The sequence below is a fragment of the Bufo gargarizans genome, chromosome 4, assembly GCF_014858855.1.
Source record: "Bufo gargarizans isolate SCDJY-AF-19 chromosome 4, ASM1485885v1, whole genome shotgun sequence".
NCBI classification, from domain to species: Eukaryota; Metazoa; Chordata; class Amphibia; order Anura; family Bufonidae; genus Bufo; species Bufo gargarizans.
In genome coordinates this window covers 423,461,088-423,478,579 of record NC_058083.1, presented here as the reverse complement: position 1 = coordinate 423,478,579, position 17,492 = coordinate 423,461,088, and the positions used below count along the sequence as shown (strand labels likewise).

Here is a 17,492-nt window from a genome sequence, read left to right as displayed (position 1 = left end):
TCAACTGAGTGTCCACTATACATTTGCATGTCTAGGTAACAGCAGTGTTGTTTACAGGGTATTGACATATTTGAAAGTCATTCCTTTAGGAATATGGTTGGTATAATGTTGGTAATCTTCATTTATATAGGTCTCTGCTGATGAGAGCACACAATCTATATATATTGGTTTGAGAGATACAATACATAAGGGTTGACAACTGTCCAGTAATTTCTGGACCATCAGTAAAAATTGGTGACTTTTTTCCTACGTCTGTGAAAAAAAATAGATGTATCCGTGAATTTTCATAGTTTTACAGCTCAAAGTAAATGCTGGTAATGAGGTGTTATCAGTATGTTGAGCTACAGACATGTATTACTTATAATCTTTATCATTTATTGTGGTTTTCCAATTTGTCCGTAAATTTTTTTTGACTGTTCGTGAGATAAGTTGTCTAGAAAAAAGAAAAATTCTGGTTGGCAACCCTGCATACATGGTGGTAATTTTCTGCCCCTTGTGTTGGCTGGGGAATATAAATAAAACAGCATCAGATAGTCACCCGGACAGTATTGGAGCTAATATGAAGTGCAGTGAGCTGCAATGTAGCTAGTAAAATGGGTTATCCCATGATTAATGTAAAAAAAGAAAACCGGAGATTATATAGTACATGATTCTCTTTCTAACAAACCTTGAAGAAGCCCTGCACCTCACATGGATCCAGAGATCTCCCCATTCATTGATCCAATTGCATTGGTAATTTTTTTTCAAGCTGACAGCTTTGGTGGAGTGTACTTTCTCAGGGGCTTTGTCCTTTCTACAGCAGGTGGTGGCAGTTGACAGATGAAATTAGAAAAAGGACAAACAGCAGGTGGAGCTACAGTTGCAAGAAAAAGTATGTGAACCCTTTGGAATGATATGGATTTCTGCACAAATTGGTCATAAAATGTGATCTGATCTTCATCTAAGTCACAACAATAGACAATCATTCTGTTTAAACTAATAACACACAAAGAATTAAATGTTACCATGTTTTTATTGAACACACCATGTAAACATTCACAGTGCAGGTGGAAAAAGTATGTGAACCCCTAGACTAATGACATCTCCAAGAGCTAATTGGAGTGAGGTGTCAGCCAACTGGAGTCCAATCAATGAGATGAGATTGGAGGTGTTGGTTACAGCTGCCCTGCCCTATAAAACACACACCAGTTCTGGATTTGCTTTTCACAAGAAGTATTGCCTGATGTGAATGATGCCTCGCACAAAAGAGCTCTCAGAAGACCTACAATTAAGAATTGTTGACTTGCATAAAGCTCGAAAGGGTTATACAAGTATCTCCAAAAGCCCTGCTGTTCATCAGTCCACGGTAAGACAAATTGTCTATAAATGGAGAAAGTTCAGCACTGCTGATACTCTCCCTAGGAGTGGCCGTCCTGTAAAGATGACTGCAAGAGCACAGCGCAGACTGCTCAATGAAGTGAAGACGAATCCTAGAGTGTCAGCTAAAGACTGACAAAAGTCTCTGGCATATGCTAACATCCCTGTTAGCGAATCTACGATACGTAAAACACTAAACAAGAATGGGTTTCATAGGAGGATACCACAGAGGAAGCCACTGGTGTCCAAAACAAACATTACTGCACGTTTACAGTTTGCACAAGAGCACCTGGATGTTCCACAGCAGTACTGGCAAAATATTCTGTGGACAGATGAAACCAAAGTTGAGTTGTTTGGAAGAAACACACAACACTATGTGAGGAGAAAACGAGGCACAGTAAACCAACATCAAAACCTCATCCCAACTGTGAAGTATGGTGGTGGGGGCATCATGGTTTGGGGCTGCTTTGCTGCGTCAGAGCCTGGATGGATTGCTATTATTGAAGGAAAAATGAATTCCCAAGTTTATGAAGACATTTTGCAGGAGAACTTAAGGCCATCTGTCCACCAGCTGAAGCTCAACAGAAGATGGGTGTTGCAACAGGACAACGACCCAAAGCATATAAGTAAATCAACAACAGAATGGCTTAAACAGAAGAAAATACGCCTTCTGGAGTGGCCCTGTCAGAGTCCTGACCTCAACCCAATTGAGATGCTGTGGCATGACCTCAAGAAAGCGATTCACACCAGACATCCCAAGAATATTGCTGAACTGAAACAGTTCTGTAAAGAGGAATGGTCAAGAATTACTCCTGACCGTTGTGCACGTCTGATCTGCAACTACAGGAAACGTTTGGTTGAAGTTATTGCTGCCAAAGGAGGTTCAACCAGTTATTAAATCCAAGGGTTCACATACTTTTCCACCTGCACTGTGAATGTTTACATGGTGTGTTCAATAAAAACATGGTAACATTTAATTCTTTGTGTGTTATTAGTTTAAGCAGACTGTGATTGTCTATTGTTGTGACTAAGATGAAGATCAGATCACATTTTATGACCAATTTGTGCAGAAATCCATATAATTCCAAAGGGTTCCCATACTTTTTCTTGTAACTGTATACACATAGATTTCAGTGAATAGCTCAGTGGCTACATTAACTGTTAATTACATCTTTTTACAAAAGTATTTAAATCCTGGTGCTGATTTGAAAAATGTAGAATATTTTTCATGGAACAGCCCTTTTAAAGGGGTATTATGGTAATTTCGTGTTTTCACAAAACCGCAGGATAAGACCTAACTATATAATGGTGGTGACCCCAGCTCTAGGACTCCAACTGAGAATGGGGCCCCACAGTCTGCAGCGCCCACCAAAATGAACGAAATAGTAGCTCAAGCATGCACACTGCTGATACATTCAGCTCTATAGGATCTGCCCAAAATAGTTGAGTGCTATACTCAGCTATTTCCGGCAGTCCCATAGAGCTGAATGGAGTGGCAGTGTGCATGTTGCCTTCATTTTCTGGTGGGGTACTGGCCCCTGTTCTTGGTGGAGATTCTACCGCTAGGACCCTCACCTATCTAATATTTATCTCCTATTCTGTGGATAAGGAATAACTTGAAATTACTGAAATACCTCTTTAAAGGCAGGATGCAGATATCTGTGACTAAGGCTACTTTCACACTAGCGTTCCGGGCTCCGCTTGTAAGTTCCGTTTGAAGGCTCTCACAAGCGGCCCCGAACGGATCCGTCCAGCCCTAATGCATTCTGAGTGGATGCGGATCCGCTCAGAATGCATCAGTCTGGCACCGTCTGTCCTCCGCTCCGCTCAGCAGGCAGACACCCGAATGCTGCTTGCAGCGTTCGCTCTGTACGCCTGGCCGTGCGGAGGCAAACGGATCCGTCCAGAGTTACAATGGAAGTTCAATGGGGGCGGATCCGTTCGAAGGTGACACAATATGGTGCATTTTTCAAACGGATCCGCCCCCCATTGACTTTCAATGTAAAGTCTGGACGGATCCGTGTGTATATAAATTGTACTTAGACTTTTTTAGTGAAATATAATGCAGACGGTTCCGTCTGAACGGATACCATAGTTTGCATTATAGGAGACGGATCCGCTCTGAACGCAAGTGCGAAAGTAGCCTAAGTCAGGTTCTTTATCGTCCATGGAATCTGGTTATGAGAAAGAGGGACTCCTTGAATAAAGCAGTCTTAATTTTTAGTAAAGCCTTCTTCAAGGCACACTTAAAATTGGGAAGAGAGAGTCTGAGGGTGCAGGGCAGTGAGTTACACAGAATGGATATAGCACGGGAGAAGTCATACAAATTGGAACGAGAGGATGTGATAAGTTAGGATGTAGGTTATTGACTGAGCGAAGAGCATGAGCTAAGTAGATGGAGAAGTAAGGTAGTATAAATATTTTATAAATTTAAGTCCATATCTATTGGTCAATTAAAACCATTTACTACAGCATTTGAATGGGCTATAATATACTGTACTATACTGTACTATAACTGTATATTAGTTATTTTATTACTATTTTGTGTGATTGCATGTGTATAAATTTGAGTATATGGACACACCTTGCTTTTTTATAGGGTTCATATAGGGTAAATTATTCTTATGCGTGGTTATGTCATATTGGTGATTTATTAGTATATGTACAGAGTCTGTGTTTTAACATTGACACTAATCTCCATACAATGGGATAATTTATTTTGATTTGTGATGTCTCTTTGGCAAACCTCATAACTATTTTAATAACGAGTGATCTTCTGCCATTGTGTTGCGTTGCATATTTGCTTTCAACATTGCATGAAAAGAAAAATCAACATTATGTAGAATTACACATTAATCAGTGCTTGCGGCCATCCCGCAAACAAAGAATGTAGTTACTGCCACAGTTCTTATTTGACGCTTTTTGGCATCATTTATAGTGAGCTGCTTTAAATAGTAATTTAACTAATTTACTTTAATTATTATGAAAGCTCCCCTTGGCACCTGACGGGGCAGTATAAGCATTTTATTGGCATTTCTTTTTTCTTCTAAATTGTTCTTTAGTTCTGATAATTATGGAAATTGAAACATTGCAATGTAGTTGGCAAAGCCTTGTGAAGACCACCCCCGTTCATATGCCCTATTAGGGCAAATGGACGTCCAGTCTCGTTATGAGCCAAAAGAGGAATTGCAGTTGTAGACACAAAATGGTAGGACATTTATTTACATGCAATGGTGAAATAAAAAAATAAAAAAAAATACTAGTTGCAATGGTGTATGTAGCCTTTAAAGAGGACCTGGCGCCTCTTGATTGTTTTAGTAACTACTTGCATTCCTCTTGTAATAATTCTTGAGCATTATTTCTTATAACTATGTTTTGTCATTCCTCTATTATTCCTACTATAATTTAAGTAAAAAAAAAGGTGTGTCGCTGCACAGTCTTCCACTGCCAGCACTGATTGAACAATGTCACATAGTGAAAGAACCCACCCCCAAATGGTAACACCATTCTAGTAGGAATGACCGAGGAATGGCATAACACGCAGTTATAAGAAAAGATGATCCAAAATCCTCATTTCATGTGGAATACAAATATAACAGGCTTGTCAGAAGTGGCCCTCTTTAAATCTGTCTATGCCCAGTTACACTGGCTGATCTTGGCTTTTGATGATACTGTAGGTATATTATATGATTGACTAACTGAAGAGTTCCTTAAAAGTTGGATATATAATGTTTGTTGTCTACAGACATCAGGTGTCATGGGGAAAGGGGTGGAATGGGTTAACGTGATTCTTTTATTTTTCTTTCTTCATAGCACTTTTTTCCTTTTTCATGCTCATGGTCATATTTAGGATGCAAGTCTTGCAAATCCGAAATATTGCATCCAAAGCAAACCATGGGCCTATGCTGTAGTTCTCTGTGCCTTCAATGTTATATAAAGAGGCACAGAAGTTTCTTCTCAAGAATTACCTGATAGCCAATGAGAAAAATATGGCTTGTTAAAACACAAATGATTAAAAGTTTACGTCTACCACAGTGAAGAGGATAATGTCAGTTTGCCTGGTGCTCTAGGGCAGTGAAGGGGTTATTGTCTTTATACCAAGTGAACTGAAGTAGTAAGGGGGGTAATTCCAGTATACCTGACAGTGCTTGGCTGTGAAGAGGTTGATGTCAGTGTAGCTAGCTGGTGGTCTAGGGATTTCAAGGGTTAAAGTATCCCTGGTGGTTTAGGGCTTTCAAGGGTTAAAGTATCCCTGGTGGTTTACAGCAGGTTAATGTTAATGCCCCAAAGGGGGGTAGTTGAAATGCTGCATATCTGGCATCCAGGGACCGCTCCACTTATCATATAGATGAATGTAGGGGGAAATAGAGAGGACCGTGAAGCTGTAAATGTATGGCTGCACAGTTTTCTGTATGATCAGGTAGAGTAGTTCAGACATGCTCTACCTTATCACTAACCCCTTAATGACCATTTATATTTAGCACTAAATAACGTCAGGGTATTACAGTCACGTGGATACCGAATATATGTAGTTTTTTTAAATTTATTTTTTATTTTTATCTTTGTTTAATGTGTGCACAATGTATCACAAAGGTTGCTGTTAGGATAACACTAGTGTGCCCTAATAGCAGGCTTACTGAACAGACAGCCCTGGGATCCTTTGTAGGTCCCCAGGGCTGATAGCTGATGGTTCTCCTAGTCTCTGACTGAGTCACTAGGAAAGCTGGCACCCAATTGCAGGAGGTAGCCCCGTTAGATCATGCCATAGTAATGGACTGGGGGAAATCAAATGGTTAACAGCTGGGATTGAAGATTTCTAGGACCCTGGCTGTAGAGCAGCAGACTGCTCTAAAAATCTGAGCTCTTGTAAAAGGTGGTTCATAGAACAGAGGAGATCCATCAGCCAATAACCTGAGACTGAGGACCTGCCCTCAAAACATGGTGAACGATCATTAAGGGGTTAAGGGGAGAGTCAACGCATACTAAAAAGGCACCTATGGGCTACCCTGGCTTAGGGGCTTGGTAGCCTCTGTTATGTAATAATACAGTGAAGAATGTAATAACTCCTTGAGACTTTTGATATCTTTTATAGTGGCTGTCATGTAATACTATAACTGCTGTAGGGGAAATGCTTAGACAGCTGTCTGCTGGGCGTTCCCCAATTTAAACAGGGTTGTCGAATTTCAGATAACGCATATTATTATAGCTAGATGTCAAGTGTAAGGGAATTCACGATGCCCCAATATAACTATAGTATGGTATATGTTATTTTTGATAGATGCAAAGTAGGTTGTAAAGACTACTTGAGACCTCCACAGTTATCTAGAAGTATGAAGGTGAAGTTATGTACTGCAGTCTAGTGCTCACACAGCATCTGGTTTCTTCCATATATCAGTTATAGCCAGGCTGACAGTATACAGCAATTTTACTTTGCTCTGGTTGAATGCTGCTAGTTGGTGACATTTTATGAAGCAGCTATTATATGGGAGTAGATTCCATGCATTGAGGTCATAGAAAGCCACTTGGCTGCTAATTATTTCCACTTATCGCTTAGACAAGATCTCCTGAACTGGCAAACAATATCTGACATGATTTTTCTTCACGGTATAGCCTGCAGTATGTTTAAATGGGGTTTGTGACTTTTTTTATACTGATGACCTCTGTATAGGTCATAAGTATCTGATCAGGGAAGGGTCCACATTGATGAGAACCATTACCAATGTATTTGTGTGCCCCCTCTGGGATATTATATCTAGAGATGAGCGAATTTCATATTTTGAAATTCATTTGTGCTTCGTTTGGTGGTAAAAGCATTATTGCGTTATAGATTCCGTTACCACGGACCATAATGCAATTCTATGAAGGAATGTATAACGGAATGCTTTTAGAGGCATTCCGTTATTCATTCCGTCATAATAGAAGTCTATGGGCTGCAAATCAGATCCATCCCATGTCCGTCATGCAGGGGAAGTCCTTTGCATAATTTCTGATACCTGGTGGCTGCAGCCAGTGATTCCCTGAACAGTCATTTCCTGCTTGTTGAGAGGGACCAGGAGGCAAATAAAGGTGTGGGAGCGGGGAAGTGTTGGAACGGGAGTAGATGGGAAGTGTTGTAATACAGTATTTCTTTTTAACATTTTTTACACTATTCTGAACATGTGTATAAAAAAAGAATATCACACGTTATAAGTAAGATTCGGTAAGGATTTTTTTCCCCTATTATGAGGCAATTAGCCACTGGTTCGAAAGATTGTTTTACCTTCCTGTAGATCAACTCTGTAGGATTATACAGTAGGTTTAATTCGATGGATCCTATTTTCTACCTTATGAGCTATGTCACTATAACTACTTCAAGAAAGGATTAGGTTTGTGAAGTGCATGGTATTATTGCAACCACACTCCATATGGCAAGGTTTAAAAAATTCACAAAAATAAGGTTTAAGTATGTGAAATTTGAAGACTTTAATGCTTTTAGTTTATTTAAGATTAAAATTGGCAGTTAAATAATTTGTTTCTGTATTGACATAGAAAAGGTGATAAAAAAGATTTAGAAATGCTTCAGAATACAATAAAAAAAAATATCATACTGCTCCGATCCCTCTCTACTCCCGTTCTGTTCTTATACCATCTGTACTTTGTGGCAGCAATCATGCAGTGACAGGTGAGCGGTCATTTATGCTGATAGGCCCCTGGAGGTGGAGACTAGTAAAGGATCGGGAAGTATTGGAACAGGAGCAGCTGGGGATCGGAGGTAGGATATATATTTTTTTAAAACATTATTTTACAGAATTCTGAAGCTTTTCTAGTAATTGTAATGCTCCAATACCCCGGTTAATCACATTTTTTTTAAAACTATTAACATAGTATAGTGTGAAAAATGCTTCAGCTTCCCTTTTGTAATATTAGTAAGGCTATTTGTGATCCCAAATTTTAGAAAATAAAATAATAAATTAGCTGCAAATGAGGTAACACCAAATGTTATGTGTCTGAGTGTCCTCCACATCCTTTGATGTCTTGAGCTGTCCCCGGGATGGCTGGCTGCTTGTAGCTCAGCGTGTTTGGGGCGATACATGAAAGAATTTTGTTTAGATCTGAATTTGTGATTGGGTCTGGCTGGTGTTACAAGTGTTCAGCATGGCTAAGGTTGCTCTCCCTGATTATGCTCACATCTGGCCAATATAGAAACATTTGGGCACGCTTGTATAAATAGCTGGCTAGCTGACAGCTGGCACTGCTGAAAGTAAATAGATTTATGTATGAGCTTTACCAAGCATTCTCTAGCTGGCATGTCTAGCAGCACCGAGCACTCAAGCCAAGGCGAGAGGACTGCAACACAGTATCCTTTCTGCCTCCTGCCTTCATGTTTCTCTATGCAAATATTGTACTTGGTTCATTCCCTCAACCTCATATTCCAAAGTGCCTTTAAAGTCTGGATGCATAATAGTTAATAATCCTAATATTATCCTAATATCAATGCAGCTCTTCAGCTTATATTGCTGAAAATGCTAAATGGTGTGTTTATAATGTTAATTATATCCTATAAAAAGTATGTTTTAATTCATTGACAGCAAGAGAGATCTAAAACAATGTATATGAAAGTTGCAGAGTTTTTATTCTTGTTATTTATCTGTTTATATAAAATCATAAAACCCATCGAATGACACAACTTAGTATAATTGTTTTTGCATCATTCAATGAAAAAACTTCCAGTTTTGTTACTTGCCTTTTAATCAGCTCGAAAATACTGGGCATGAGAGCTCAGAGAAAACTGTTTTCACTTGTCTTGAAGGCTAGAACCAATTGTTCCACACAGACATTTTTCTTATTTTAAACCCAGGATTTGTAGCAGTTTTAGAATAAATTTACTGATTAGGCAAGATGTTTGGGTAAAATCATGCCTGAAGTAGTGGACAAATAGCATTTGCCTAATAGAAAATGATTCTATACTCTGATAACGACCTACATTATGTCTGCAAGAAATTCCAGTTCCCAACTTGTCTTGCAGATCCATCCATATGTATGTTACTGAAAGAAGAAGAATCACATTGCTGAAGAAATCCTTCAGTATTTTGTGTTTCTGCATCAATAATTAAATGCCAATAATTAAATATAGTATTGGTTTGAGTTTGAGTTTGAAGGGCTCTGCCTCACATTCTGGGCTGAAAGAATAGATCCTTTAAAAAAAAAAAAATCTGAATCTAAAAATGGCCAGTGAACAGTTTGGTACTTAAATTGCCCAAAATAGTAGTAAAATGCTCAGTTCACTACTAATGGTTTCAGACTGGGAAAACAAGTCACTTGAGATTCTGAAAGCAGGACAAATACCTACAATAACTCCCAAGTATAGGAGGCTTTACTGCACATTTTTCGGTTATTTTCCTCGGGTGCAGTATTTTTACTTATTTTTTGTACCTAATAAGATATGTTGTTATGACTGCTGTGATGTGATGTATGCTCTAGCCTTCACAGCATGTATGAGTATACAGAGACAGCTGTCAATCACTGCCATTGACGGCACTAGATGGGCAAAGTAGAGCAGTACAAAATGCCTTTTGTGGAGTTTTTCTGATGAAGAATAGTGTGAACATGAAGTTTTATTCTGCCAACTTCTGCTCTCTCGAGTGCCCAGGCAGGACTTCACTGTTATGTGCTGTCTGCATTGAGCTGATTCACAGTCCCTTCCCTATGCTCTGAGTGACAGCTATAGTGCTCCCCTGGTTGGATTCTGCACCTATCACTTAGCAGCGGGGAGCGGCTGTGAAACAGCTAAATGCAGAGAGCATATAACAGAAAAGCCCTGTCTTATAAGCACTTGAGAGAGCAGAAGTTGGCAGAAGAAAACTTCATATTCACACTACCCCTGATGAGAAAATGTGTGTTTTACTGCTTTCCCTATCTAGTTCTCTCAGAATTTCTGACAGTCTCCTTTTAAAGTTGAACATACAATGTGTAGGCAGCATTTTATAGAGCAGCTGAGCTGATATGCTGCCAACAATAATCAAACTGTATGGTGATGAATTGTTGGATAGAAAGTACCCCCCGTGATCAATATATTTAAATTGCACTAAAGGGGCACCCAATGACTTGCTATATTGTGGATCTGGGTTCATTACTGGCACATTTTCTGCTTGTGTAAATAGGCCTTTAGGTTCTGTTTCCTTTTTTTCTTTTCTTTATCCTTTGATGGCCAGAATAGTGAAGCGTGCTGTGCTATTTTATCTAATGAGACAATAGAAAACTGTAGGTCACATCATTTAAATGAATTTGTTAGAATCTTACAGAACATATGTAATATGTTACAGAGTCATTAACAGAGCTGTCATATCTGTCATGGTTCCTTTTATAAATGGAATCCATAATGCCAGTGTGAACAGAGCCTTTGACTTGGTCAGCTTACCAGTCACCAGTGATTGGTCAGAAGGTTTTTAAATTTTTGTATTTTTTACTTGGTTTTCCAGTGTTTTTCAATATTTTGTTTCTTTGCATTGGGCTGATATAGGCATATAACCTTCACTGTGCTACAAGAAGACATATGAATGTACAGACTTGATAGAACTGTCAAGTTCACCTTCTAAAGTTACAGTGAGATATGATATCATAAAAGTTTAATAGCTACTATGAATTTAATATATATGCTTTTTCACTTACATGAAAGGAGTGGGGTTTTATATTGCTTTCTTTGTCTTGTATTGTCTCACATGTCTTAGTGATTGAAGTTCAACATTACATGATATTAAATGTCTGTAACGTAGTGGAAGCATCAAAAGGACATGAGAGTTTTCACTGTGCAATTAAGCGTGAGAGAAATAGCGGTAAGACTCCTTATAGCTGAAAATATATCACACAGGTATACCAGCAAACACTCCAATGACAGTATTCGTTCACTTTTGACTATTATCTATGTCATTAAATAATGTGGAATGGGGTAAAATGGGGAGGCAGGCTCTGATTGTTCTAGGTCTACAGCCTATATCATAAATGAAGCTCTGAATCTCTATACATTTCATCATACAAATGCAGCCACCGCTAGGGGTAACTTACTAAATGTGGATTGCATTGGGTTCCAAAGAACTACATAAATCCATATGGGGTTCTGTAAGAAACCAGAATTTTATCACTTCATTCTGTAACTGAGCTCTGTAGCAAATTGGTAAAATATCTGATACAGTTTAGATTGTTGAAGCCTGGAAGAATAAAACAAATTGTAAAATACTCAGCATATTTTGATGACTAAACCACAGTAGTATTGTGGCAAGTATCTTGTTAAATAGCTGTTGGCCACATTGCTGTTTGCTGCAGTGATATTTTCTCCATAGTAATGTAATGTTCCATGGCCACTGGGACGTTAATACGTGCACACAGCATGACTTCTGTCTAGACAAATAGTAGTATATCAGCAAGAAACTTTTATGATAAGCATGTAAGAAATTTTAGTCTGCCTAAATGTCTTCATACCAAATTTATAAGACCTGAACTGGCTATAGCTTCCCTCTGGGAAGATACCTATGAAATTATTGTTCTTGTTTTTTTTTTTTTTTGGCAGGGTATTCACTTTTTTTTTTTTTTTTTTACTGAGGTCTCTCACTTCAGCAAACAGCATTTATCATGTAGAGAAAGATAATACAAGGCACTTACTAATGTATTAGGATTGTCCATATTGCCTCCTTTGCTGGCTGGATTCATTTTTCCATCACATTATACATTGCTTGTTTCCAGGGGTTATGACTAACCTGCATTCCAGCAACAGTGCCTGTGCTTGCACACTATAGGAAAATGTGCCACCCTCTCTGTTGGCCAGGACTGTGGGAGTGTACATAGGCCGACACTTTTTCCTATAGTGTGCGAGCACAGCCAATGCTGCTGGATTGCAGAGTGGGTTGTAACCCTTGGATGTTAGCAATGAATAATGTGATGGAAAAATTATTCCAGCCAGCAAAGGAAGCAATATGGACAATCACAATACATTAGTAAGTGCCTTGTATTAACTTTCTCTACATAATAAATGCCATTTGCTGAAGTGAGACAACCCCTTTAAATGGGTTATGAGATTTTTCTACTGATGACCTGTCCTCAGGGTAGGTCATCAGTAGGGACAAACTGTAGGGTCCAAACCAAACCCGAGTTTGGTATCAAGGTTTTTTACAGTAATAATTCATAAAGTTATTACACAAAATCTCGTGAGACTTTGCGAAGTAATAACTTCGGCTCATCGGAGCCAGTACATTCTAACACTGTACAGAGCTCCCGCTCCATACCGTATTACAACAAAGTTTTATGCAAATCGACTTCAGATGAAGCATCCAACGTCAATTCGCTCATCTTTAGTCATCAGCATCTGATGGAGGTCCAACACCCGGGACCCACACCGATCAGCTGTTCGAAAAGGTATCAGCGTTCACAGTAGCACCACAGCCTTCTCTCAGCTTTTCCTAGCTGAGTGATGAACGTTCATTGGTCATGTGGCATAGGCACAATAACAAGCACAGCCGTTATACAATGTATGATGCTGTGTTTGGTAAGCTGCGAAAAGGCTTTCTCAAACAGCTGATTGCTGAGGGTCCCAGGTGTCAGACCCTCACCGATCAGATACTGATGACCTATTCTGAGGATAGTGCAACAAATATTATGTAGAGCAGCACCTATACCTTCCAGACTCCTTCAGACATGCAACAGCCAATCCAAAGCACCAGATCCATGGTGCTTTATAGATGAAATTCCAAGATGAAAAATGATGGAAGCATTTTTGTCCAAAGATCCTTTATTTACAATTAGTCCATGAAGACATGTACAAAAAGCTGCATAAAAAGCAGTAACGTTTCGACTAATACCTAGTCTTTGTCAAGCCTGTGGACTAATGGACTAATTGTAAATAAATGATCTTTGGACAAAAATGCTGTCATCATCTTTCATCTTGGAATTCTATTCTGAGGATAGGTCATCAGTAGAAAAATATCAGAAAACCCTTTTAAGCTGGCCATACACTACAGGTTATGATCATCCAAAAATACCAATTGACACCATTTTCTGCCGCCTGACAAATGCCAACGTGTGTCGAAAAGTTGATATGCCACGTTGGATTTTTGTCATTGTTATGTGCTGTAGTTGAAAAGTCATTTGTGCCAATTGACAGATCTGCATCCTGTGAAAAGAAGCTCAGACTTTGCCACAGGTCATGGCAGAAATCAATTGGTGATTTGTCTTTTTAACTTATGGCATTGTAGTTTCTAACTGACAACCTTCTTAGACCAACCATGAACAATATGTCATTTAGAAATCAGTAATGTAAGTCCAGCTTTAGAAAAGGTTCTGGATGCAAAATTGCACTAATTAGAATTGAGAAACTTAATAAAATGACCTCAGTGAGTATTTATGACTTGTTAAAAAGGTAGAAACTTTGTGAACCTTAGTGATGTATTCTTCTGCAATTCCGGCTTACTATCATTTTCATTTCATCTGTTGACTTAAAGCTACTAATTATTTTCATCCAGTCTCATTTCTTGTCTGCTCTCTTTTAAATTATTACAATTTGCTGCTCTAATTCATTTGCCTAGAGCGCCAATTGTTCGGAAGAACGTAAGATTCATCTTATGCCTTTTTCATAATGGCTTTCATTAGAGATGCTGGTTAATGATTGAAATGGTGATGATATGGAGTTTCTATCTTCAGTTTGATTCTACTTTGAATATCTGGAAGTTATTTAACCTGGTAATACGATTTGCCCTTGACAAGTATAAGATGTTTTTGAAATTTCCTTTGTGAATCTGTAAGAACTTTGCTTATGTGCAAAGTTTTGTAATGCCATTTCATTTTTTCCGTTCCAGTTTCTGTGGCGTTATGAGATTGCCCTCAGTTTTTCTTCCCAGATTTCATTTTAAACCACGTGCCAGTGTTCATTATTGATTTAGCAATCATACCACTTGGCAATCTATACTGGACTGAATCCAAACCATATTCTTTGTAACACAATATACTTTCAAATGCAATAAGAAACTGATCATGTAATGTGAGGCCTCCTACATTTTGGCTCTCTATTATACTACTGTCCTTGGCAAATCTAGTTGCAGTTTCCATTCTCTTATTTAATAGTGATGATGTTGAGATTTTAGTGACTCATCGCTTGTTGTGTTCTTAAGAACGGACAATTAACTATTAAGACAATTATTAATATATTAGAGGCGTTCCCACTTGTATTCTCATGGACCTGGGGGCAAAATTCTTAAAACTGCTCTTTAAAATTTACAAGCTAGCAATTACATGATAACCTGACCACAATAAGGACACAGTTAGTACTTACGTTTGTTGAAAGGAGTTAAAATAAAGTACTAAAACTGGTAAGGCCCATACACATCAAGAGACTTAAATGGAATGTTATATTGTATGTGACCAAAGCAATTCTCTTGATAATTAAAAGAGTTTTCCAGGTCTTACTTATTGATGACCTGTTAGGATAGGTCATCAATAATGGTCTGGTGGGTGTCGAACATCTCTGTACCCCTGATGATCATTTGTTTAGCTGCAGCGCCAGAACCAGGCACCTGAACTACACCGCTCTGTATAGTGGCTGTTTCTGGTTACTGCAGTGTTGCTCCCATTCGAGTGACATTCCCTTCAATAGCTTGTTTACGTACAAAAAAGGGACCATATCCGTAAGTCCACAGGTTGTATGTCTGCATTCCAAAATTCTATCTGTGCATTTACAAACCATATGGGGAAAAGGCACTGAACAATATTGTTGGCTCCCTTTAAACTTATATCCTTTACCACTGTAAAAAAAATATTACCCAGGGATTCACAGATGGTATTTCAGAAAATGACTGGAAAAAATGCCAAATTCAAGAAATATTTCTTTCTTATTAGCAAAACATCAGAAGAAAACATAGGGAAACAAAACAACAGATGTATGCACAGTACGAGGAAAGTATGAATATTAATAATGATCCAAACGGAATATCTACATTTTATTGGAACATAGGTTTAAAATTTGAATAAATTGCATGTGTGATCCAAGCTATGCGTCTGAATAGGCTGTGCAAATACTTGGAAGGTAGGAAATTGTATATGTATTATTTGTTTTGGAATAACTTTTCACCCTATAAGATGCACACCCTGTCCCCCCATAGTGGGGGAAAATGTCAGTACTTCTTATGGGGCGAACACTAATGAGTGCTTCCATTATGGAGGCGCTCATTACTACAGTAAGTCCTGGAAGAGATAAATACAGTACTCCCTGTGCTGGCTCTGTATGCACCTCTTCCTAGTCTTCTCCTTAAGGCGAATGTACTGTGCCTTGACCAGCTCACAGCGTAAGGATGTAGGCATTTTCTTTGATTTCAAATTGTGCGACATCATGGTATAGCATGGCAGGAAGAGTGCTGGATCTCAGGAGCAGCGTCCAGAACAGGAGAGGTGAGTTTTTATGATTATTTTGTTCTGTGGACTGATTAACATTGGGGGTCTGATCTGAAGTCTGTATGGGCAGGGCCGTCTTTACCAAGGGGCCAGTTGCTCCTGGGGGGCCCAAGGCAGCTGCCTCTTGAGCCCTGCTAGCTACTGCCCCGGGTGTCAAGCTGTCTGTGTACTTTAACGTTGTGATCTAGGACCTTAATGACATCATCACCATGTGACCAGTAACCTAGCAATTACTGGTCACATGGCTATGAGGTCATCACAGGTCCTATCAGGAGTGTTGCAGAAGTTAACGGTGGCGCTTTTTTGTGTGAAGATTACATCAGAAAAAGGTGACAGGGGCTGTTATGTTAATATACTGTAAACTACTGTATAGTGGGGTGCTGTATATTGTGTGGGGGCCTGTATACTGTGGGGGGCTGTATATTGTGTGGGACTGTATACTGTGTGGTGGGCTGTATACTGTGTGGGGCTGTATACTGTGGGGGGCCTGTATACTGTGGGGGCTGTATACTGTGTGGGGGGCCTGTATACTGTGGGGGCTGTATACTGTGTGGGGGCCTGTATACTGTGTGGGGGCCTGTATACTGTGTGGTGGGCTGTATACCGTGTGGGGGGGGGTGTATACTGTGTGGGGGCCTGTATACTGTGGGGGGCTGTATACTGTGTTGGGGCGGCTGTATACTGTGTTGGGGCAGCTGTATACTGTGTGGGGGGGCTGTATACTGTGTGGGGGCCTGTATACTTTGGTGGGCTGTATACTGTGTGGGGGCCTGTATACTGTGGGGGGGCCTGTATACTGTGGGGGGCTGTATACTGTGGGGGGGCCTTATACTTTGTGGTGGGCTGTATACTGTGTGGTGGGCCTGTATACTGTGGGGGGGGCCTTATACTGTGTGGGGGGGCTGTATACTGTGTGGGAAGGCTGTATACTGTGTGGTGGGCTGTATACTGTGGGGGGGGGGGGCTGTATACTGTGTGGGGGCCTGTATACTGTGTGGGGGCCTGTATACTGTGTGGGGGCCTGTATACTGTGTGGGGGCCTGTATACTGTGGGGGCCTGTATAGTGGGGGGGGCTGTATAGTGTGGAGTGCTATACTGCTGTACTGTATATTGTGGGGGGCTGTATATTGTGGAGTGCTATACTGCTGTACTGTATACTGTGGGGGGTCTGTATACTGTGCGTGCGGTATAGTGTGGAGTGCTATACTGCTGTACTGTATAGTTTGGGGTGCTGTATACAGTGAGGTGTTGTATACTGTGAGGTGTTGTATACTGTGGGGTGCTGTATACTGTGGGCTGCTATACTGCTCTACTATATACTGTGGGGTACTGTATAGTGTGGGGTGCTATACTGCATACTGTGTGGTGCTGTGTACTATAGGGTGCTATGCTGCATACTGTGGGGTGCTGGGGTGCACTGTAACACTATGGTGAACTGAGCCCTGGTCTCCTTCCTGCAGAGCGTTGCCCACTTCCAGCCTGAGCCCAGCTGCCCAGAGCATTGATCCTGAGCCGCTGGAGTCTTCAGAACTGGAAGTATTTACAGTCATTCACTGTACTCTACCAGATGTGTGGATTTTGTGTGTGTGTGTTGTGGTGGAGGGCGTGATTGCCTGCTAAGGTGTGGGAAGGCGGGATCCAGGGGGCCCAAGTAAATTTTTGCCCAGGGTCCAATCAATATTAAAGACGGCCCTGTGTATGGGACTCTGATTAACATTGGGGGTCT

At 40.0% G+C, this 17,492-nt stretch overlaps 1 protein-coding gene across 2 annotated transcripts in view; it reads left to right on the top strand.

Moving 5' to 3' along the window:
• Positions 1-17,492, top strand: part of SMYD3 (SET and MYND domain containing 3) — a 709,171-nt gene that overhangs the window by 175,796 nt on the left and 515,883 nt on the right. The window lies entirely within an intron of this gene.